The following is a 23,489-nucleotide window of genomic DNA, read 5'->3' on the forward strand; positions in this document are numbered from 1 at the left end:
AGAGGTTACACTGATCATTAAAGGATAAGACACATATATCATGTTTATGAATTTGTGCTTTGCAGCAATTGCAGCAATCTGCAAAATGTCACAGATCTAAATTTGATTATTATGGCAAAATGTATTTCTTGCTTGCACAATGCTTCGGCTTTAAAAAAGTAATATTTCACAACAAGATGATTAAAGTGTATTATACTGCATTGGTTTATTATAGTTATATTTTACATTAGTGCAGATTTGCCCTGTAATGTAGACCAACATGTTAATAACTCCTGGATGGTTATGTAGTCCAACATGTTAATAACCCCTTTAATGTTATGTAGTCCAACATATTAATAACCCCTGGACAGTTATTTAGTCCAACATGTTAATAACTCCTGGATTGTTATGTAGTCCAACATGTTAATAACTCCTGGGCTGTTTCAAACTCCTATCATCTCTTAATCTTCCACCCTCTTGTGGGAAACAACTTGAGGTCCCTTTCTCAGAAAGAAGTTACACTGATCATTAAAGGATAAGACACATATCATATCATGTTTATGAATTTGTGCTTTGCAGCAATTGTATTAACACATAGTTATATCTTTCAACAATGAGATCGTTCTGATGCTTTGGAAGCTCTCTGCGGATCATGGCTTTCCCCCTCGAAGATTTCAGTATGTTTTTAAATTGAATTGTTCTCATTATAGGTCACATTAAAAGTGGACAAAGATCTGACATGATTTATCTTTGTCTCATTCTTTTACATCACAAGAACCTGGCATTTTAACAGGGGTGTGTAGAGTTTTTATATCCACTGTATGTTGATGGATAACATTGGAGATTGAATAATGAATAACAGTTGAATAATGCAACATCCTGTCTATTTGACAATCTTGCTGGTGCTCTTACATCGATCTACAGAAACACAAGCCAGTATTTGCAATAAATCAATGCTTTCACTTTGATTGTGTGTATACTGCTTGACAAACACAAACACACTATTTACCAAACGAGAACACACACGCACACACACCACCACACGAGAACACACACACACATGCACTGATGCTCGTGCACACCCTGTTTAACACACAAACACACGTGCAAACGAATGCATTCACCTAATCTTCGTGCTTTCTTTGCTCAGTTTTGTAGTTATGTAGTGTATGTATTGTAATTTTGAAAAAATCACCATGTGAGGAATAGTAAATCTTATGTACAGAACAAGGTGGAATTTGGGGACAGGTCTTGATCTGGTGGTCCTCCATCCACACCTTGATTGACCTGGATGTGTGGCATTGAGCATTGTCCTACTGGAATAATCAAGTCTCAGAGTTGAGGAACATTGTCAGAATAAATCTGCTCGATTCCAGCCTTGCAAAAGCACCCCCTGATCATCACAGATCCTCCACCAAATTTCACAGTGGGTGCGAGATGCTGTGGCTTGTAGGCCTCTCCAAGTCTCCGTCTAACCATTAGACGACCAGGTGTTGGGCAAAGCTGAAAATCTGACATGTCAGAGAAGATGACCTCACTCCATTCCCCTATGGTTCAATCCTTATGGTCTTTTGCAAACTTCAGCCTGGTTCTTCTTTGCTTTTCATTGATGAAATGCTTTTTTCAAGCTTTGCACGACTTCAGCCATGTCCCTAGGAACCTGTTTTGAACCGTCCTCACCTTGCACTTCACCCCAGCTGCCAGTTTGCAATTCTTTTTGTAGGTCACTTGATGTCATCCTACAGTTGTTGAGTGACATTTGAATGAGTTGACGGTCACGTCAGTCAGTGGACAGTCGTTTTCGCCCTCTGTCAGTCTATAGCTTCGTTGTCCCCAATGTCTGTTGCTTGTCCTTGTTCTTGTGAACCGCCGTCTTTGAAATTTTCAGGATGGAAGCAACCTGACAGCCATTGAATCCCTTTGACAGTAAAGCCAGAATTGAACCCTTCTTTTCCTCACTCAAAACTTTTCCTTTCAACTCTTTTGTCACGCTGAATAGTCTTTTTTTCATTCAAATTACCTTTGAGGTACATCTTGCACTGTTTTTGCCCAACAGCTGGTCCTATTTTAAGAGTATAGTGATGCCCACAGCAGTGGTTTTCTACTTTTCCTTGTTAAATTAGATTTGGTTCAGGTACTCACCTAATCATTACCTCATTTAGTAAAATGAGGTGTGCCTACGTTGGAATTTAACAGCCACTGGAATGGAATGGCTGACATTCATGTAGAGATGCTGATTTAAGAAAAATCAGGAGTGGTCCCTTAATTTTTTCCAGAGCTGTGTGTATATACCTAGAGATATTAGAGATGCGCCGAATACCAGTTTTGGGTCTCGGGTCGATACCGGGCTCATGTAGTTGTACTTGTACTCATAGAAATATGCCGATTCCACGCACCCATACCATGTCATGGAACCTTTAAGTGAAACCTTTAAGTGAAACTTGGTTGTGTCACTTCTGGACTCACAAGTATAGAATATAGAACTCAGATTGGTAGAGTGGGAGGACAGAGATGTCAGCAAAGACACAAGTAAAGCTGAGCGCTGCTCTGCTAAATTGTCAAGAGGAGGAAAGGAAAACACTAGAAACAAACTACAAATTTAACACAAGCAATTTGATCTAATATTGTTAGGCACAAGCAGGGGCGTTGGTTTCATTATACATGATTGGGACATGTCCCCCCCACTTGGCATTTTAACTTTTTATCAACACAGCTCTTATTATAAGAAAAGCTCAACCTCTTTAGAACATTGCAGTGGCAGTATGGTAAGCAATTGCGTAATTCGAAACAGACTGGCTTTAGGACCACACACAGGAACTTCGCTTTGAGGTACAGTAGTTGCTGGATAGATCTGGTTACCTGAGTAGAGTAGTGGCTACGGTTGCTACTAGCAACTGTGATCTCTGTCTCATGAAAGTTTAATAACCTTGCTGACATTACCTGTAGCTAATTACCTCCCGTAATGTATGAATGAGGTAAATATTTTTCTTATCAGAGTGTTTTTCTCGGAGCAGTTAGGCTAACGTTATATTTGTATGATAGTTGCAAAATATATATTACCTTGCTAGCTTACGTTATTTCGCTAGCCAGCAAAGTCTACATTACACTGGGTTCACCTCATTCACAGCTAGAACCGTATGACACCAGCCAAGAAAAGACTGAAGTTAGACAAACGGGCATTTTGTTATGCAAAGACACAGTGAGTGGTACAGCTAGCTAGTTAAGAGACATTAGAAGATAAAGCTAACTAAGTAGCTTAATACTGTAGTTGATCACTTGAAAAGTTGGCTAATGTTGTAGTTCCCTACATAGCTGCATTTGACATTTCAAACTAATGTGGGTCTTATGGGTCAAACATTGCCATCAGGTTCCTCAGTCGTCAAAGTAGATCAAGTTGTTCATGTTATATTATGTCCTGCATTTTAGCAGGATCAGATGGTGACCGTAAGAAGGTCCTTGTCTTAGCAGGATCGGACAGCCAGGGAGAAAAGATCAACTGTGGAGCAGAGGTGAAATGTTGTCTTTAAAGTTGTAATACTTATATGCAATTATGTATGTTATGTGTAGCCCATTTCTTGAATGTTCATATTTATTAGCAGAACCAAAAGGATGTTGAGTCAACCAGTGTAGTCATGCATGAGAGTGGTGGAGCTTGGGAGGTGAGGTTGTGAAATTCAAGTACAGTACAGGCAAAATGTACATGTAGATCACATATCAGCCACACACATTGAAATACAGAGGTCTGTAGTAGCTCTTCACTAAGAGCACACATCATAGACAATATGTATACTAAGTAATATGAAATGAAATGGCTGAGTGCTCACGTGTTCCTGGTAGCAGAATCAATGAGATGTTGTGTCCATCACTATACAAACAGCATATGGCCAATAGTATGTGGACACGTGACCATCACACCTATATGAGCTTGTTGGCCATACCATTCCAAAACATGGACATTTGCTAAAACATATTTGTCCCCACTGGTGTAGCTATCCAGGGTGTGGTTGCACCACAGTGGGTGAAGGGCCCGTGCTTGACCGCTATAGAAAAGTTTTTTGTCATTTTATTTTTTATTGTGTGTTTCTATGTGGTTATCACAGTCTAACCTCAGGATCGGCTTTCAATGTGTATATAATGCATGGGGTCCATGTAAGGCCCGCTTCCACCACGGCCCGGTGTCACCACCAAAGGCCAGTGTTTGCCCCCCCCACATTTGAAATCAAGAGGCTTCTAAATGTGGCCTAATTTGGAAATGTTCACTTAGGGGCATACTTTTGTTGCCAGCGGTTTAGACATTAATGGCTGTGTGTTATTTTGAAGGGACAGACAATTTTTACTGTTATACAAGCTGTACACTCACTACTTTAAATTGTAGCAAAGTGTAATTTCTTCAGTGTTGTCACAAGAAAAGATATAATCAAATATTAGCAAAAATGTGAGGGGTGGACTCACTTTTGTGAGATACTGTAGATACTGGCTTTATATCTGTTCCCTGTCACTTATCTGACAATTTGAAGTGGCTTTGCTGATGTACTGGGGATGAACTGTTGTTGACCTTTTGATTTTGAGCTCTATATTTCTGTACCTACTCATCAGTTTCTATGACACTTATCCATCCTTCTTTATTTCCTTCTACAGCTTGGTCCAGTTTCAATTCAAGTAGCCAGAAAGTTAAACTCCCCGCAACATTAAATACATCATGTTTTGGAAAGATGCATTTCATGTTTAAGAAAAAATCTTAAAACGCTTTGATGGTCAACAGGCTGAATATCTGAAGCAATACTGACTAGAACAATGTGAAGGATTCACTTAATATTTAAATATGAACACAGAAGTAAACACCTCTGTGATGGCTTTTGTACAAACATGTTTCAATGTGCGTTATGTATTTGCCATGCGTATTATAAGCATTTCAATGCTGCCCTGTGATTGGCTGCTGCATTTCTGCTCCGTGAACCTGATAAGGATCTTGTGGGTTTTAATCACTGGGTACACTGACCAGTCTAATGTAACGCACCCCTCCCCCACTCAGGGGTAAACACCCTCCGATAAAAACATCTTCCTAAAACCATGGATGTACTGGTATGAAGTAGTGATGGGTCATTCATTCAGTTTAAATGGCTTCTTTTTGGAGAGATATACTGTGTGATACGTGTTATGCTGTTTTATGAAATGGAAAATGCTTATTGTTTTAGTATAAATGTTAATTGGATATAATATCTCTTAATATTATGCCATTAATGTCTAAACCGCTGGCAATAAAAGTGAGTACACCCCTAAGTGAAAATGTCCAAATTGGGCCCAATTAGCCATTTTCTCTCCACGGTGTCATGTGACTCGTTAGTGTTACAAGGTCTCAGGGGTGAATGGGGTGTTATCCCTCTCACACTCCCTCATACTGGTCACTGGAAGTTCAACATGGCACCTCAAACAAGCGCTTGTGTGTGTGGGTGAGATTGTGTTCTTCACCTAAAGTTTTCCCCAGTCAGATGGTCCAAAAATGTTTTCATCACTTGCTCAAAAGTATTTCATTGTAATTTTGACAGATGGGACATTTCGTTCTGACGTCTCAATAGCTCTGCCATCCTACCTGGGACCAGTTCGGAAAAGTCAAGCAACTTAATACTAGTCATGGTAGTATTGTGCAGCAGTAATTTGGCCCATAAAAAGGATAAACGATATAAAGGAGGTGGGAAACATTGTTTATGCATCAGTAATAATCTATAAATGCATGATAACATACATAAAATATATATGGCATGTTTTTAATGAAGGAACGAGAAAGCTAATCCAGCCTAACTGTAGCTGTTGATCTACATTGGGGAGAACAAGTATTTGATACACTGCAAAATCGGCAGTGTTTCCTACTTACAAAGCATGTAGAAGTCTCTCATTTTTATCATAGGTTCTCTTCGACTGTGGATGACGGAATCTAAAACAAAAATCCAGAAAATCACCAAGATGGGCCTGGACATGCGCTGGCTTGAGCAGGGGGACCTTGCGTGCGCTGCAGTATTTTAATCCATGACGGCGTAGTGTTTTACTAATGGTTTTCTTTGAGACTGTGGTCCCAGCTCTCTTCAGGTCATTGACCAGGTCCTGCCGTGTAGTTCTGGGCTGATCCCTCACCTTCCTCATGATCATTGATGCCCCACGAGGTGAGATCTTAAATGGAGCCCCAGACCAAGGGAGAATGACCGTCATCTTAAACTTCTTCCATTTTCTAATAATTGCGCCAACAATTGTTGCCATCTCACCAAGCTGCTTGCCTATTGTCCTGTAGCCCATCCCAGCCTTGTGCAGGTTTACAATTTTATCCCTGATGTCCTTACACAGCTCTCTGGTCTTGGCCATTGTGGAGAGGTTGGAGTATGTTTGATTGAGTGTGTGGACAGGTGTCTTTTATACAGGTAACGAGTTCAAACAGGTGCAGTTAATACAGGTAATGAGTGGAGAACAGGAGGGCTTCTTAAAGAAAAACTAACAGGTCTGTGAGAGCCAGAATTCTTACTGGTTGGTAGGTGATCAAATACTAATGTCATGCAATAAAATGAAAATGAATTATTTAATTCCGTCTCTCACATTTGAAGTGTACCTATGATAGAAATGACAGACCTCTACATGCTTTGTAAGTAGTAAAACCTGCAAAATCGGCATTGTATCAAATACTTATTCTCCCCACTGTATGTGAGATAATAACTAATTTGAGACACTCAAGAACTTATACGTGAGGGAGCTGACAGGTTATCAACTAATGCATGTGATAAGATAGGTGTGTGACACAAACCCTTTTGGGTCACATTACTCCCCTTGGTGGGTTGCAATAGTAGTGGTTGATGAACCCAAGCCAAGGATGGTCCTAAATTAGAGAACATTTAAATAATTCAAATCTGTTATACCCAAGAGCTTTAGGTGAGGATACCCAAGAGCTTTAGATGAGGGGGCTCTACACTGTAAACAGAAATATGAATGGTTGACCTTGAATGGGTGTATGTGTGTGAGCGAGTGAGCCAAAGTTGTGTGTGTGCGAGGTTGGGGACTGGATGTGGGTGTGAATGAGAATGAGCTCAATACAACGGATGATTGGGTTGCGTTCCTTATTATCGCACCACTACACTTGTGTTCTCTATTTTTGTATGTTATGACCTGTGTTCTGATGAAAATTATAGCAAAAGGTGTGTGTTACAAATGATTATAAATATTTGGGCCTGTAATGGTTTAGCTGGACATTTAAATTACATAAGGACTCTCTATTCATCTTTGGCACCACCTGGTGGCTATTTGAAGGAGGTTCAGAATAAACGACAAACACATACAGGTGCTGGTCATATAATTAGAATATCATCAAAAAGTTGATTTATTTCAGTAATTCCATTCAAAAAGTGAAACTTTTTTAACTATAATACATTCATTCATTACACACAGACTGATATATTTCAAATGTTTATTTATTTTAATTGTGATGATTATAACTGACAACTAATGAAAATCCCAAATTCAGTATCTCTGAAAATTAAAATATTACTTAAGACCAATACAAAAAAGGATTTTTAGAAATGTTGGCCAACTGAAAAGTATGAACATGAAAAGTATGAGCATGTACAGCACTCAATACTTAGTTGGGGCTCCTTTTGCCTGAATTACTGCAGCAATGCGGCGTGGCATGGAGTCGATCAGTCTGTGGCACTGCTCAGGTGTTATGAGAGCCCAGGTTGCTGATAGTGGCCTTCAGCTCTTCTGCATTGTTGGGTCTGGCGTATCGCATCTTCCTCTTTAACTTTTTGAATGGAATTACTGAAATAAATCAACTTTTTGATCAATACAGCACACTAGCGATTTTCCCCCAGACACAGATAAAAAATATATATATATTTAAACATATTTGTAGTTTTATGATAAACGAAGGCTAATATTTATTTTTGGGGTATTATAGGAAAAAGGTTAATTTGCTATTTAATGCAACTAGTCCAAGCCTGTGTGTCCGTAGGTAACTCCATGGCAGACAAAGGGACGAAGAAGGTTGTTCAGATTCCTCTTATTTCCGCTTTAACTTGTTCTGCTACTAAACATGTCAATCTGTGTCCACGTTACACTGTTGACCATATCCATCACCTGCAGACCTCTGTCGCCGAGGCTGACAAACAAACCTGGGTGACAGCGGCTGTGCAGCTGGTAAGGACGGGATCTTTAGACACCTGTCCGGTAAACCCGTTGTACCAGTCTCACTTCCATACCTGCCAACACACCCCTTTTTCCCGGGTTTCATATGTGTTTTAGCCCTATCTCCCGGAACCCTCCCGGTTTGTTATTTCTCCCGGTAAACTCACGTAATTTGCATGGCCCAAACTCCTTTATAAATAATAGGACCAATATGTTTGACTAACAGTTGTCAGACCTTGTATGAAAAGCATCATATTCACACAATCGACACACCATACAATTTTTAACACGTTTCTCATATCAACCTGGCAACCTGTAACACAGTTGCTCATTTGATTTCGAGTGATAATAATGGCAGGTGAAGGCGGTGTTCCCGCAAGAAATCAAAATATAGCTGTAAATGTCAACAGTGTTGGACGCAAAACTTTACATGCATCTCATATCGACAACCTCCACGCTTTTTGTAAGGTTTGTCCCATTGATTTGAATGTAGCACACGGCGGTAAAAATGACCCAGCACATTAAAACACAGCGGCACCATCGCGCAGAAGAGGCACACAAGCTTAGGGCACGCAGGCGATTTCATCATGAAAGGACAGACAGAGGCGTGACGCAAGCTGAACTCAAGATGGCAATGTTGGTAGCACAGAAACATTTTCCTTTTGCGTTTTGTGACTTCACTGCGAGTGTGGCAGGCATGTTCCCTGATTCTGCCACCGCCAGGAACCACTCACCTCATCAAGGGTAAGTTTATATGATTACTAATGCTAGATTAACAATGTGGTAACGTTAGCCTTCAGGGTGGGGAATAAGCTCCAATGGTGGGTACTTTTTCAAAGTGGCGGGGTGGATGGCTTTTGTCAAAGAATGCTGTTGCTAAGTAACAATAATGCACTTTTGTCGAGTAGCTCATTTGATTGGTTTTCAGCGCTAGTCCGTGACCAGAGCCGTTGAAAAAGAGAGTTGCGACACACTATGATCTCGCCGCCACGCAGTCACGTGGTTTATGTAGCTCTCAATAGTTCCAAACAGATCTGCGCTGTCAACCAGTTTGAATGAGTTTAAGCGGGACAGACAGCAGCAGCTATATTTGCAGCAATTGTAGGTAAATATTGATAAGTAAAAGACAAGAATACACGAGAACAATGAAAGTGCATCCGGATCAAAGAGAAATAGAACTTCAGTGTGGAGGAGCATTTGGCCTTGATGATGTGGAGGTCCAATGGTTCTACCAAACACATTGGGGCAAACTACAACCTTTAATATTGGACCAATCAGCATCTAACAAGTGGCCGTTCAATCATGGTTCAGTAGGAGATGAGGCTGTACTACCCTGCTTTAACAAGGATCCTAATGAGACAGAGATATGGTGGAGAACACCTATGGGAAGAATCCAACCATCTCCATCTATAAACCAGTCTGAGAGAAACATCACTGGTCAAGTCAACCAGATGTACATGGAAGATGGAATATCAGGAAATTACTCACTGGTCATCCCATCACTTACACTTCAACACACAGGGTCTTACATTTGTCTTGTTAAAGACAATGCAGATATTGAATCATATGGACTGGTTGTGTGTCCGAGCTCCGAGCCCCTCACAGAGTTCTTCTCAGTGGCAGAGGAGGTTGCTTTCAAATGTAACTCTGTTCCGACTGAATATGTGGTGTGGTTCAGAAACACTGGTCAGGGGGCCGATGTCATTCTATATCAGTATATGGATATCATACTATCACTCCCTGAGAATTTGGTTGGGAGAATAAAAGTGTCTCAATCCACTCTGGTCCTCTCTAACCTAACACTGAAGGACTTTGGAGAGTACTGGTGTTTTGGTGTTAATCTTGACTATAGATTCAAGTGTTTCTCTACAACCAAGACCACCCTGCTACTGAAGAGGGACCCCTTTGGCATCAATTCCACATTCTACAGAGTTTACTCTTCACTGATGGCCTGTGCTCTGCTTGGGATGGTCTGTGTTCTGATCACTGTGAACCTGAAGACCAGTAGAAGAAACCAGGCTTCCGTGAAGACCAGGAGGACTGCAGCCCAGACACAGAGGAGCAGCAGAGTAGAGGAGGAGAGAGAAGAGGGTGATGAGGAGGAGTAAGATTACAGTGAAGAAGAAAGATAGGATAGAGAGAAGAGTGTGATGACAAAAGATAGAATGAATAAGGAAGTGGAGACGGGAGGAAGAGGAGACTGAAGAGTGATGTTATAAGAGATAGATGTACTTTAATTTATAGTGAACATACAAATGTGACTGACTCCCTCACTCACACACCCATACAAACCCACAGGTGTAAATACTCATGTAAATTTTCAGTTGTTATTGGTATTGTATCTATTTTGTATATTTTTCTAGTGTCGTTGAGTAGGAACCTGCAGGTAACAATGTTGTTGTCCTGTTTATCTTATGAAATGAAATGTACATTCAAAGTATTACAGTTTTTTACTTACTGGCTCATAAAGCAAGGTTATTGTTTATTTTCTGACTTTTTTTTATTTTGTGTTAAAATGGCCCAGTTCAGTAAAATGTTAATATGATATTTCTCATAATATTCTATGACACACTGAAACATTTACTCTGGGACATTTAAAACACTGATGAGCCAAAACATTATGACCACCTGCTTAATATGCTGTTGTTCCTCCTGCCAAAACAGCACCAACCCGCCAAAGCACTGAATCTACAAGACCACTCCAGTTGGGCCTCCCGAGTGGTGCAGTGGTCTATGCACTTGCCTGGAACGTCTTATTGCGTTGCTATTGCAAGCGTTGCTGAAAGAACCATGAAGGGGTGCATCTGGTCTGCAACATTGTTTAGGTAGGTGGCACGTGTCAAATTGATGTCCACATGAATGCCCAGACCCAAGATTGTTTGCTTACCATCTAATCTACCCAGACCTTGAGATGTGCCCTTGTTAGGAGATGATCAAGGATGTCCTTCACTGGTGAGGGGTCATAATGTTTTGTCTCATGAGTGTATGATTATGTCTAGTGGTGGGAACCAATGTTGATTATATAATATTAATGATCACTGAAACATGTTGGGGTGTAGTTTTTAATGCATATTTTTTCCTCTCTGTTAGTGCTTTAATTGAAAGTGGATAAATGTTCCTGTTGTTATTATTTGAAATATTAAATATATTTTTGCTAACAACAGAAAATACAGCTCCGGATAAAATAAAGAGACCACTGCACCTTTTTCTTTCCTTTCCAAAATGGTTGAAAAGGATCGTTTTGAGTGAGGAACAGAAGTGTTCAATTTGCAGTGGTCTCTTAATTTTAAGCTTTCATTTTCTCACCCAAAACCGTCCTTTTGGACTCATTTGTAAAGGAAAGAAAAAGGTGCTCTTCATTTTATCCAGAGCTTTATAAGGCAGAAAACATTACATTTATTAGAGTACATTTTAAATTAACAAGATCTCTATTTGCTGTTTCACAGTTTTTTCATTTCCATGCAACTTATACTCCTTTCGTTTAATAAACACCCTCTGTTTAAAAACACCATAAACTGAACACCTACAAACCAACTAAAAAGTGAAATTAAAAGCAAAGCCACTTTCTGGTTCTTCATTTTGTTAATCAACCTATCACAAATGTCAATATCTGTGGACTCTAAACCACATTGCCTCCAGAAAGTAAAACAAAAAGTAAAAAGTTTAAACATGGAAGTAGTCAAACCTGTTATGTGTTTAGAAAATGCTTATATATCTGCCAAAATGAACTGACATTTAATCACCAAATTCTACTGTTATTGATATGGAGTTTCCATAAGACTGTCCCACCTTAACAGCTCTTGTGAAGGAGATGTGTAATAAAGACAGGGAGACCATCATGTTAATAACTCCTGGGCTGTTTCAAACCCCTATAATCTCTTCATCTTCCTCCCTCTTGTGGGAAACAACTTGAGGTCCCTTTCTCAGAAAGAGGTTACACTGATCATTAAAGGATAAGACACATGTATCATGTTTATGAATTTGTGCTTTGCAGCAAATTGTATTACCACATAATTTTATCCACTAGTACATTGCTTGAATGGACTGAGTACAAACACAATGATGGTTCTTTTTCTCAGACCATTGGTCACAGAACTTGAGGAAGTGAGTCAGACTTTCCATACAGCAGGTGAGGCCGGTCCACAGTATCAGAAAGATGTTTTTATTGGAGGGTGCTTCCCACTGAGTTAGTCTGCTTGGCATACACAGTGATAAAACCTGCAAAATCCTTATCAGGTTCACTGAACAGAAATTCAGCATCTAATCACAGGGCAGCATTGACATGCTCGTGACACACATGGGAAACGCACATTGTAACATGTTTCTACAAAATCCATCACAGAGATCAACTAAAAAAACAACAGTGAACCTTACCCTACTTTAGCCTTTTTCTGCATTCAGGGGCCATATCCTCTGAATAGGAAGTGGTTATATGACAGACTACAGTAGATATAATGGAGTCAAGTTGAATTAAGGAGAGGCATCTGTGATCATTTAGTGACGTCTTAGAAGAGAGAAATCCTTCAAATCCTTCAAAGTCTGAACTCTACATAGACCTTAGCCAAATACATTTAAACTCAGTGTTTCACAATTCCTGACATTTACTCCTAGTAAAAATATATTGTTGGTACATGTTGGACAGGGCTGCCCTTTGTCGCCGGTTCTGTTCATAATTTTTATGGACAGAATTTCTAGGCGCAGCCAGGGGCCGGATGGTGTCAGGTTTGGGGACCACACGATTTCGTCTCTGCTCTTTGCGGATGATGTTGTCGTGTTGGCCCCTTCAAACCAGGACCTTCAGCATGCACTGGGACGGTTTGCAGCCGAGTGTGAAGCTGTGGGGATGAGAATCAGTACCTCCAAATCCGAGGCCATGGTCCTCAATCGGAAAAGGGTGGCTTGCCCACTTCAGGTTGGTGGAGAGTGCCTGCCTTAAGTGGAGGAGTTTAAGTATCTAGGGGTCTTGTTCACGAGTGAGGGAAGGATGGAACGGGAGATTGACAGACGGATCGGTGCAGCTTCTGCAGTAATGCGGTCGATGTATCGGTCTGTCGTGGTGAAATCTACCGGTCAATCTACGTTTCTACTCTCACCTATGGTCATGAGCTTTGGGTCATGACCGAAAGGACAAGATCCCGGATACAGGCGGCCGAAATGAGCTTTCTCCGCAGGGTGGCTGGGCGATCCCTTAGAGATAGGGTGAGAAGCTCGGTCACCCGGGAGGAGCTCAGAGTGGAGCCGCTGCTCCTCCACATCGAGAGGGGTCAGCTGAGGTGGCTTGGGCATCTGTTTCAGATGCCTCCGGAACGCCTTCCTGGGAAGGTGTTCCGGTCCCGTCCCACCGGGAGGAGACCCCGGGGAAGACCTAGGACACGCTGGAGGGACTATGTCTCCCGGCTGGCCTGGGAACGCCTCGGTGTCCCCCCGGAAGAGCTGGAGGAAGTGTCTGGGGAGAGGGAAGTCTGGGCATCTCTGCTTAGACTGCTGCACCCGCGACCCGGCCCCGGATGAAGTGGAAGAAGATGTATGTATGTAAAAATTTATTGTTTTAGGTCAGTTAGGATCACCACTTTATTTTAAGAATGTGAAATGTCGGAATAATAGTAGAGAGAATGATTCATTTCAGCTTTTATTTATTTTATCACATTCCCAGTGGGTCTGAAGTTTACATACACTCAATTAGAATTTAGTAGCATTGCCTTTAATGTTTGTCTTGGGTCAAATGTTTCAGGTAGCCTTCCACAAGCTTTCCACAATAACTTGGGTGCATTTTGTCTCGTTCCTCCTGACACAACTGGTATAACTGAGTCAGGTATATAGACCTCCTTGCTCGCACACGCTTTTTCAGATCTGCCCACACATTTTCTATAGGAGTGATTGCCACTTCTTATGCCTTAAGCCATTTTGCCACAACTTTGGAAGTATGCTTACGGTCATTGTCAAGGCATTATCCATTTGCAAGACCCATTTGCAACCAGCTGACTGATGTCTTGAGATGGTCCTTCCTCATGATGCCATCTATTTTGTGAAGTGTACAAGTGCCTTCTTCAGTAAAGCACCCCTACAACATGATGCTGCCGCCCTCATGCTTCACAGTTGGGTTGGTGTTCTCCGACTTGCAAGCCTTTCCCTTTTTCCCAACATAACAATGTTCATTTTGGCCGAACAGTAAAAAAATCATTTTTATCAGACCGGAGTACATTTCTGTGGCCCCATGTGCAGTTGCAAACCGTAGACTGGCTTTTATATGGCGGTTTTGGAGCAGTGGCTTCATCCTTGTTGAGCAGCCTTTCAGGTTATGTCGATATAGGACTCGTTTTACAGTAGATATAGATACTTTTGTACCTCGTTCCTCCAGCATCTTCACAAGGTCCTATGCTGTTGTTCTGGGATTGATGTGCACTTTTTGCACCAAATACCTTTTATCTTTAGGAGACAGAATGTTTCTCCTTCCTGAGCAGAATGGCTGCTGCTTGGTCCCATGGTGTTTATACTTCATAATATTGTTTATACAGATGAACGTGGAACCTTCAGTTGTTTGGATATTGCTCCCAAGTATAAACCAGACATAACTTTTTTTCTGAGGTCTTGGCTGATTTCTTTCCATTTTCCCATGATGTCATGCAAAGAGGCACTGAGTTTGAAGGAAGGCCTTGAAGTTGTAATGGTCCCAGCCGGACGGGACTGTTCCGCTTCGTGTTTTCTGTGTGTCATGTCCTTGTTTGGTCTTTCCTGTTCTCGTTTCAGTTAATCAGTTCATTCCTTCCACCTGTTTCTGTTCTCCTAGTTAGTGTATGTATTTAGTTCAGCCATTTTCTCCCTGTCCTTGTCGGTCATTGTGTTGTATGTCACATTCCATGTTCAGTTTAAGTTTTGGATCGCCTGGTTATACTTTGTAGTGCGCGTCACTCAGTTTTTGTTTTCCTTTTGTTGTCATTGAAGACACTTTTTTGACTCTGTGTATGCCTCCGTCTCCCTCCTGTACACCATGACAGAATGACCGACCGCATACAATGGAGGCAGCAGAAATGGACGGTAGGGGAACTCCTCCAATTCCGAGGAGGAGGACCCCTACCGTCACCCCCTGGACTACAGGCCACCCTTATGGACACCCCAGTGCCCTGCACAACAAATGCCGCGGCATCTGCTTCATAAAGAGTGGGCAGCCCAAGCCCAGGTGTACTGGACTGGCAGTGGTCTGGCTATCTGGCACACCCCACTCCCTGCTTCACAGCCTTTTGCCCAGAGGCTGCCCAAATATAATTTTTTTGAATACTAGCTTCTGCTAATGGCCAGTGGAGGCCTAATCAACTCATCCAGCTCCTAAACTGGTGTAACTGACATCTGGTGGTGAGAGAAGGTTACTGCATGTCTCTTTAAATCCCAGCCTGACATCGTGATGTTCCTCTGTAACTCAGGTAGGACTGTCTTCATCAGCTCTCTCCAAATGTCCATGGATGTCCTGTAGTGATGAGAAAAGGAGGCAGGATATGGTTGCAGAGAGAAGGGAGAACTTTTAATAAATATAACCAAGAAGTAACAAAACAGACACTAGAACATGAAAACAGAAACGAACAAGGTTAGAAAAAAAGGAAACCAAACAATGACCGACAAGATACTGGAGGGGACAGTGATCAGGAACACAGGTGAGGTAATGACCAGGAGGTTCTTTAATAGGGACAGTGATCAGGAACACAGGTGAGGTAATGAACAGGAGGATCTTAAATAAGGACAGTGATCAGGAACACAGGTGAGGTAATGAACAGGAGGTTCTTAAATAGGGACAGTGATCAGGAACACAGGTGAGATAATGAACAGGAGGATCTTAAATAGGGACAGTGATCAGGAACACAGGTGAGGTAATGAACAGGAGGTTCTTAAATAGGGACAGTGATCAGGAACACAGGTGAGGTAATGAACAGGAGGTTCTTTAATAGGGACAGTGATCAGGAACACAGGTGAGGTAATGAACAGGAGGATCTTAAATAGGGACAGTGAGGTAATGTTTTTTTTCTTTTGTTGATATGCGACAAATCTATTACAAAAAATGTTGTGAAATTACATGAGAGTGCAAAGGTGTAGAATAATTATAAACTAAATTTAACATTAAACTTGTGGAAGGGTTTAAAAAAAATAAATGTATGACTTCAACCGAATTGTATGTAAACTTCCAAATTCAACTATATATCAGCCTGTTGACCATAAAAGCGGTTTAAGATTTTTTCCTAAATATCACATGCAGCTTTCCAAAACATCATGTTTTTAATGTTGCTGGAAATTAAATTTGTAGGCACTATAATTTAAACTGCGAAAGCTGTAGCAGGAAAGACGGATGGATGGATAAGAGTAACAGAAACTGATGACTAGACATGTAAAAACAGAGCTGAACATCACCAGGTCAACAAGAGGTCATCAACAGGACATCAGTATAGTCACGTCAAACTGTCAGATAAGTGACAGGGAACAGATATAAAGCCAGGGTCTTGAATGTCTTTAATGATCCACAAATACTGAACCACTGAGACAGAGACTAAGTGTTTAACCAGCAGTCAGACAGATTCCCTCTAATAGAATGGATTGTGTCACCATGCTGAGCTTTCTACTGGCTGTTCTCATCACAACCAACCAGGCTGGACAAGAATATGAAATTTTAAAAAAAGGTCAAGACTTGTATCTATTTCTCAACAGAAGAAATATGTCCACCTACTGTTTGATCTTCAGATCCACCTCTGAGGAGAACTTCCTCTTGTGGAACACCTCTAACTCTTCACCTGAGAATTTCATCCTGCCTGGAGGGTTACGGGATCGACTGGATCTGAAACAGCAGGAGGATTACTTCTATTTGAAGGGCTACAATGTTATTCAGTCAGACTCTGGTCAGTACAAGGTTGAGTGCTGGAGAGATGAGAAGGTTTCATACCAGAAACAATACATTCTCTCAGTCTGCAGTACAGTAAAAGACATGAGATCAGTAACATATCATCGGGTACCAACAGAAATAGAACTTCAGTGTGGAGGAGCAGTTGGCCGTAATGATGTGGAGGTCCAATGGTTCTACATAACACCGTGGGGCAAACAACAACCTTTAATATTGGACCAATCAGCACAGAAAAAAGACATCTCCTCTCTACACATGAATTTAACCCAGAAAAACCTGGGTATGTACACATGCCTGGTACTGGAGGGAACAATGTGTGTTTACAGTGAGACAATGTATGTATATAACACGTGGCTGATAATTTATGGTTCAGTAGGAGATGAGGCTGTACTACCCTGCTTTAACATGGATCCTAATCAGACAGGTATGTTTTGGGAGACAGCTATGGAAGACATCAAATCATCTCCATCTATAAACCAGTCTGTGAGAAACATCACTGGTCAAGTCAACCAGATGTACATGGAAGATGGAAGAATATCAGGAAATTACTCACTGGTCATCCCATCACTTACACTTCAACATGGAGGGTCTTACAATTGTCTTGTTAAAGACGTTGCATTTATAGAATTTTATCATTTGGTTGTGTGTCCGAGCTCCGAGCCCCTCACAGAGTTCTTCACAGTGGGAGGGGAGGTTGCTCTCAAATGTAACTCTAATCTGACTGAACGTGTGGTGTGGTTCAGAAACACTGGTCATGGGGCCAATGTGGTTCTGGATAAATATGGTGATAACAGAACCTCACTCCCTGAGGATTTAGCTGGGAGAATAAAAGGGACTCACTCCACTCTGGCCCTCTCTAACCTGACACTGAAGGACATTGGAGAGTACTGGTGTTTTGGTGTTAATCCTGACGATAGATTCAAGTGTTTATCTTCAACCAAGACCATCCTGCTGAAGAGGGACCCCTTTGGCATCAACTCCACATTCTACAGAGTTTACTCTTCACTGATGGCCTGTGCTCTGCTGGGGATGGTCTGTGTTCTGATCACTGTGAACCTGAAGACCAGGAGAAGAAACCAAACTTCTGTGAAAACCAGGAGGACTGCAGCCCAGACACAGAGGAGCAGCAGAGTAGAGGAGGAGAGAGAAGAGTGTGATGACCAAAGAATGAATAAGGAAGTGGAGACGGGAGGAAGAGGAGACAGAAGAGTGATGTTATAAGAGATAGATGTACTTTAATTTATAGTGAGCATACAAATGTGACTGACTCCCTCACTCACACACCCATACAAACCCACAGGTGTAAATACTGATGTAAATTCTCAGTTGTTATTGGTCGTTGAGTAGGAACCTGCAGGTAACAATGTTGTTGTCCTGTTTGTCTTATGAAATGAAATGTACATTTAAAGTCTTACAGTTTTTTAGTTACTGGCTCATTAAGCAGGAATATTGTATATTTTTTGACCTATTTTTATTTTATGTGTTAAAATGACCCAGTGCAGTAAAATGTTAATATGATATTTATCATACTATTCTGACACACAGAAACATTTAACACTGTGACATTTAAAACACTGATGAGCCAAAACATAATGACCACCTGCTTAATATGCTGTTGTTCCTCCTGCCAAAACAGCACCAACCGCCAAAGCACTGACGCTACAAGACCACTCCAGTTGGGCCTCCTGAGTGGTGCAGTGGTCTATGCACTTGCCTGGAACGTCTTATTGTGTTGCTATTGCAAGCGTTGCTGAAAGAACCATGAAGGGGTGCACCTGGTCTGCAACAATGTTTAGGTAGGTTGCACGTGTCAAATTGATGTCCAGATGAATGCCCAGACCCAAGATTGTTTGCTTACCATCTAATCTACCCAGACCTTGACATGTGACCTTGTTAGGAGATGATCAAGGTTATGTCCTTCACTGGTGAGGGGTCATAATGTTTTGGCTCAAGAGTGTATGATTATGTCTAGTGGTGGGAACCAATGTTGATTTTATAATATTAATGACCACTGAAACATGTTGGGGTGTAGTTTTTAATACATATTTTTTCCCCTCTGTTAGGACTTTAATTGAAAGTGGATGAATGCTCCTCTTGTTATTATTTGAAATATTAAATATATTTTTGCTAACAACATAAATCCAGCTCTGGATAAAATGAAGAGACCACTGCATCTTTCCAAAAAAGTTGAAAAGGATAGTTTTGAGTGAGGAACAGAAGAGTTCAATTTGCAGTGATCTCTTAATTTTAACACTTCTGTATCTCCCCCAAAACCGTCTTTTTCTACTTATTTTAAAAGAAAAGTCTCTTCATTTTTTCCGGCGCCTTATAAGGTGGACAACATTCCATTTTATTAGAGTACATTTTAAATTAACAAGATCTCTACAAGCTGTTTCATAGTTATTTTACCGTTATGTTGTCCAACTGTAACTCCTGGGTTGTTTTGTAGGCCAACATGTTAATAACTCCTGGGTTGTTTTGTAGGCCAACATGTTAATAACTCCTGGGTTGTTTTGTAGGCCAACATGTTAATAACTCCTGGGCTGTTATGTAGGCCAACATGTTAATAACTCCTGGGCTGTTTTGTAGGCCAACATGTTAATAACTCCTGGGCTGTTTTGTAGGCCAACATGTTAATAACTCCTGGGCTGTTTTGTAGGCCAACATGTTAATAACTCCTGGGTTGTTTTGTAGGCCAACATGTTAATAACTCCTGGGTTGTTTTGTAGGCCAACATGTTAATAACTCCTGGGCTGTTTCAAACCCCCATCATCTCTTCATCTTCCACCCTCTTGTGGGAAACAACTTGAGGTCCCTTTCTCAGAAAGAGGTTACACTGATCATTAAAGGATAAGAAACATGTATCATGTTTATGAATTTGTGCTTTGCAGCAATTGTATTACCATCTGCAAAGTGTCACAGATCTACATTTTATTATTATGGCAAAATGTATTTCTTGCTTTCAATGCTTCGGCTTTAAAAAAGTATTTTGATTACATTTATATCTTGTAAAATTTCACAACAAGATGATTAAAGTGTATTATACTGCATTGGTTTATTCTAGTTATTTTTTACATTAGTGCAGATTTGCCCTGTAATGTAGTCCAACATGTTAATAACTCCTGGACTAATAAAGAGTATGACTTGTTAATAACTCCTGGACTGTTACAGAGTCAAACATATTAACTCCTGGACTGTTATGTTATCCTAAATGCTAATAAATCCTGGACTGTTATAGCGTCCAACGTGTTAATAACTCCTGGACGGTTTTGTAGTCATAGCATAGCATAGCATCATCTTCCGCTTATCCGGGGCCGGGTCGCGGGGGCAGCAGTCTAAGCAGGGATGCCCAGACTTCCCTCTCCCCAGACACTTCCTCCAGCTCTTCCGGGGGGACACCGAGGCGTTCCCAGGCCAGCCGGGAGACATAGTCCCTCCAGCGTGTCCTAGGTCTTCCCCGGGGTCTCCTCCCGGTGGGACGGGACCGGAACACCTTCCCAGGAAGGTGTTCCGGAGGCATCCGAAACAGATGCCCAAGCCACCTCAGCTGACCCCTCTCGATGTGGAGGAGCAGCGGCTCTACTCTGAGCTCCTCCCGGGTGACCGAGCTTCTCACCCTATCTCTAAGGGATCGCCCAGCCACCCTGCGGAGAAAGCTCATTTCGGCCGCCTGTATCCGGGATCTTGTCCTTTCGGTCATGACCCAAAGCTCATGACCATAGGTGAGAGTAGGAACGTAGATTGACCGGTAAATCGAGAGCTTCGCCTTGCGGCTCAGCTCTGTCTTCACCACGACAGACCGATACATCAACTGCATTACTGCAGAAGCTGCACCGATCCGTCTGTCAATCTCCCGTTCCATCCTTCCCTCACTCGTGAACAGGACCCCTAGATACTTAAACTCCTCCACTTGAGGCAGGCACTCTCCACCAACCTGAAGTGGGCAAGCCACCCTTTTCCGACTGAGGATTTTGTAGTCCAACATGTTAATAACCCCTGTACTGTTTTGTAGTCCAACATGTTAATAACTCCTGGGTTGTTTTGTAGTGCAACATGTTAATAACTCCTGGGTTGTTTTGTAGGCCAACATGTTAATAACTCCTGGGTTGTTTTGTAGGCCAACATGTTAATAACTCCTGGGTTGTTTTGTAGGCCAACATGTTAATAACTCCTGGGCTGTTTTGTTAACAGGGGTGTGTAGAGTTTTTATATCCACTGTATGTTGATAACATTGGAGATTGAATAATGAATAACAGTTGAATAATGCAACATCCTGTCCATTTGACAAGCCTGCTGGTGCTCTTACATCGATCTACAGAATCAGAAGCCAGTATTTGCAATAAATCAATGCATTCACTTTGATTGTGTGAATACTGCATGACAAACACAAACACACTATTTACCAAACGAGAACACACACGCACACACACCACCACACGAGAGCACACACACCACCACATGAGAACACACACACACACGCACTGATGCTCGTGCACACCCTGTTTAACACAAACACACGCGCAAACGAACGCATTCACCTAATCTTCGTGCTTTCTTTGCTCAGTTTTGTAGTTTTGTAGTTATGTAGTGTATGTATTGTTATTTTGACACACCCACTATACACACACACACACACACACACACACACACAGATTTAGTATAGTTCACCATGTGAGGAATAGTAACGCTTATGTACGGAACAATGTGGAATTTGGGGACGGGTCTTGATCTGGTGGTCCTCCATCCACACTTTGATTGACCTGGCTGTGTGGCATTGAGCATTGTCCTACTGGAAAAATCAAGTCTCAGAATTGGGGAACATACAAGTCAGAATAAATCTGCTCGATTCCAGCCTTGCTGAAGCACCCCCTGATCATCACCAAATTACACAGTGGGTGTGAGTCGCTGTGGCTTGTAGGCCTCTCCAGGTCTCCGTCTAACCATTAGACGACCAGGTGTTGGGCAAAGCTGAAAATCTGACATGTCAGAGAAGATGACCTCACTCCATTCCCCTATGGTTCAATCCTTATGGTCTTTTGCAAACTTCAGCCTGGTTCTTCTTTGCTTTTCATTGATGAAATGCTTTTTTCAAGCTTTGCATGACTTCAGCCATTTCCCTAGGAACCTGTTTTGAACCGTCCTCACCTTGCACTTCACACCAGCTGCCAGTTTGCAATTCTTTTTGTAGGTCACTTGATGTCATCCTACAGTTGTTGAGTGACATTTGAAGGAGTTGACGGTCATCTCAGTCAGTGGACAGTCGTTTTCGCCCTTTTGTTGGCCCCAATGTCTGTTGCTTGACCTTGTTCTTATGAACCGCCATCTTTGAAATTTTCAGGATGGAAGCAACCTGACGGCAATTGAATCCCTTTATCAGTAAAGCCAGAATTGAACCCTTCTATTCCTCACTCAAAGCTTTTCCTTTCAACTCTTTTGTCACACTGAATAGTATTTTTTTAATTCAAATTACCTTTTGAGGTACTACTTGCACTGTTTTTCCCCTCCAGCTGGTCCTATTGCAAGAGGATAGTGATGCCCACAGCAGTGGTTTTTCTACTTTTCCTTGTTAAATTAGATTTGGTTCAGGTAATCACCTAATCATTATCTCATTTAGTAAAATGAGATGTGCCTGCGTTGGAATTGAACAGACACTGGAATGGAATGGCTGACATTCATGTAGAGATGCTGATTTAAGAAAATTCAGGAGTGGTCTCTTAATTTTTTCCAGAGCTGTGTGTATATACATATTAGAGATGCACCGAATACCAGTTTTGGGTCTCGGGTCGATACTGGGCTCATGTAGTTGTACTTGTACTCATAGAAATATGCCGATTCCACGCACCCATACCATGTCATGGAACCTTTAAGTGAAACTCTGGTTGCGTAATTCGAATCAGACTGGCTTTAGGACCACACACAGGCACTTCGCTTTGAGGTACAGTGGTTGCTGGATAGATCTGGTTACCGGAGTATAGTGGCTACCGTTGCTACTAGCAACTGTGATCTCTGTCTCATGAAAGTTTAATAACCTTGCTGACATTACCTGTAGCTAATTACCTCCCGTAATGTATGAATGAGGTAAATATTTTTCTTATCAGAGTGTTTTTCTCGGAGCAGTTAGGCTAACGTTATATTTGTATGATAGTTGCAAAATATATATTACCTTGCTAGCTTACGTTATTTCGCTAGCCAGTAAAGTCTACATTACACTGGGTTCACCTCATTCACAGCTAGAACCGTATGACACCAGCCAAGAAAAGACTGAAGTTAGACAAACGGGCATTTTGTTATGCAAAGACACAGTGAGTGGTACAGCTAGCTAGTTAAGAGGCATTAGACGATATAGCTAACCAAGTAGCTTATTACTGTAGTTGATCACTTGAAAAGTTGGCTAATGTTGTAGTTCCCTACATATGTAGCTGCATTTGACATTTCAAACTAATGTGGGTCTTATGGGTCAAACATTGCCATC

At 41.5% G+C, this 23,489-nt stretch overlaps 1 long non-coding RNA gene across 1 annotated transcript; it reads left to right on the forward strand.

The window, feature by feature from the left end:
* The first annotated feature begins 2,843 nt into the window (after nucleotides 1–2,843).
* Nucleotides 2,844–5,259, forward strand: LOC114837460. The gene is made up of 3 exons (XR_003780983.2): nucleotides 2,844–2,954; nucleotides 3,406–3,488; nucleotides 4,618–5,259. It is a non-coding gene; the product is annotated as an uncharacterized LOC114837460 (long non-coding RNA).
* The last annotated feature ends 18,230 nt before the right edge of the window (nucleotides 5,260–23,489 follow it).

The sequence above is a fragment of the Esox lucius genome, chromosome 3 (assembly GCF_011004845.1).
Source record: "Esox lucius isolate fEsoLuc1 chromosome 3, fEsoLuc1.pri, whole genome shotgun sequence".
NCBI lineage: Eukaryota > Metazoa > Chordata > Actinopteri > Esociformes > Esocidae > Esox > Esox lucius.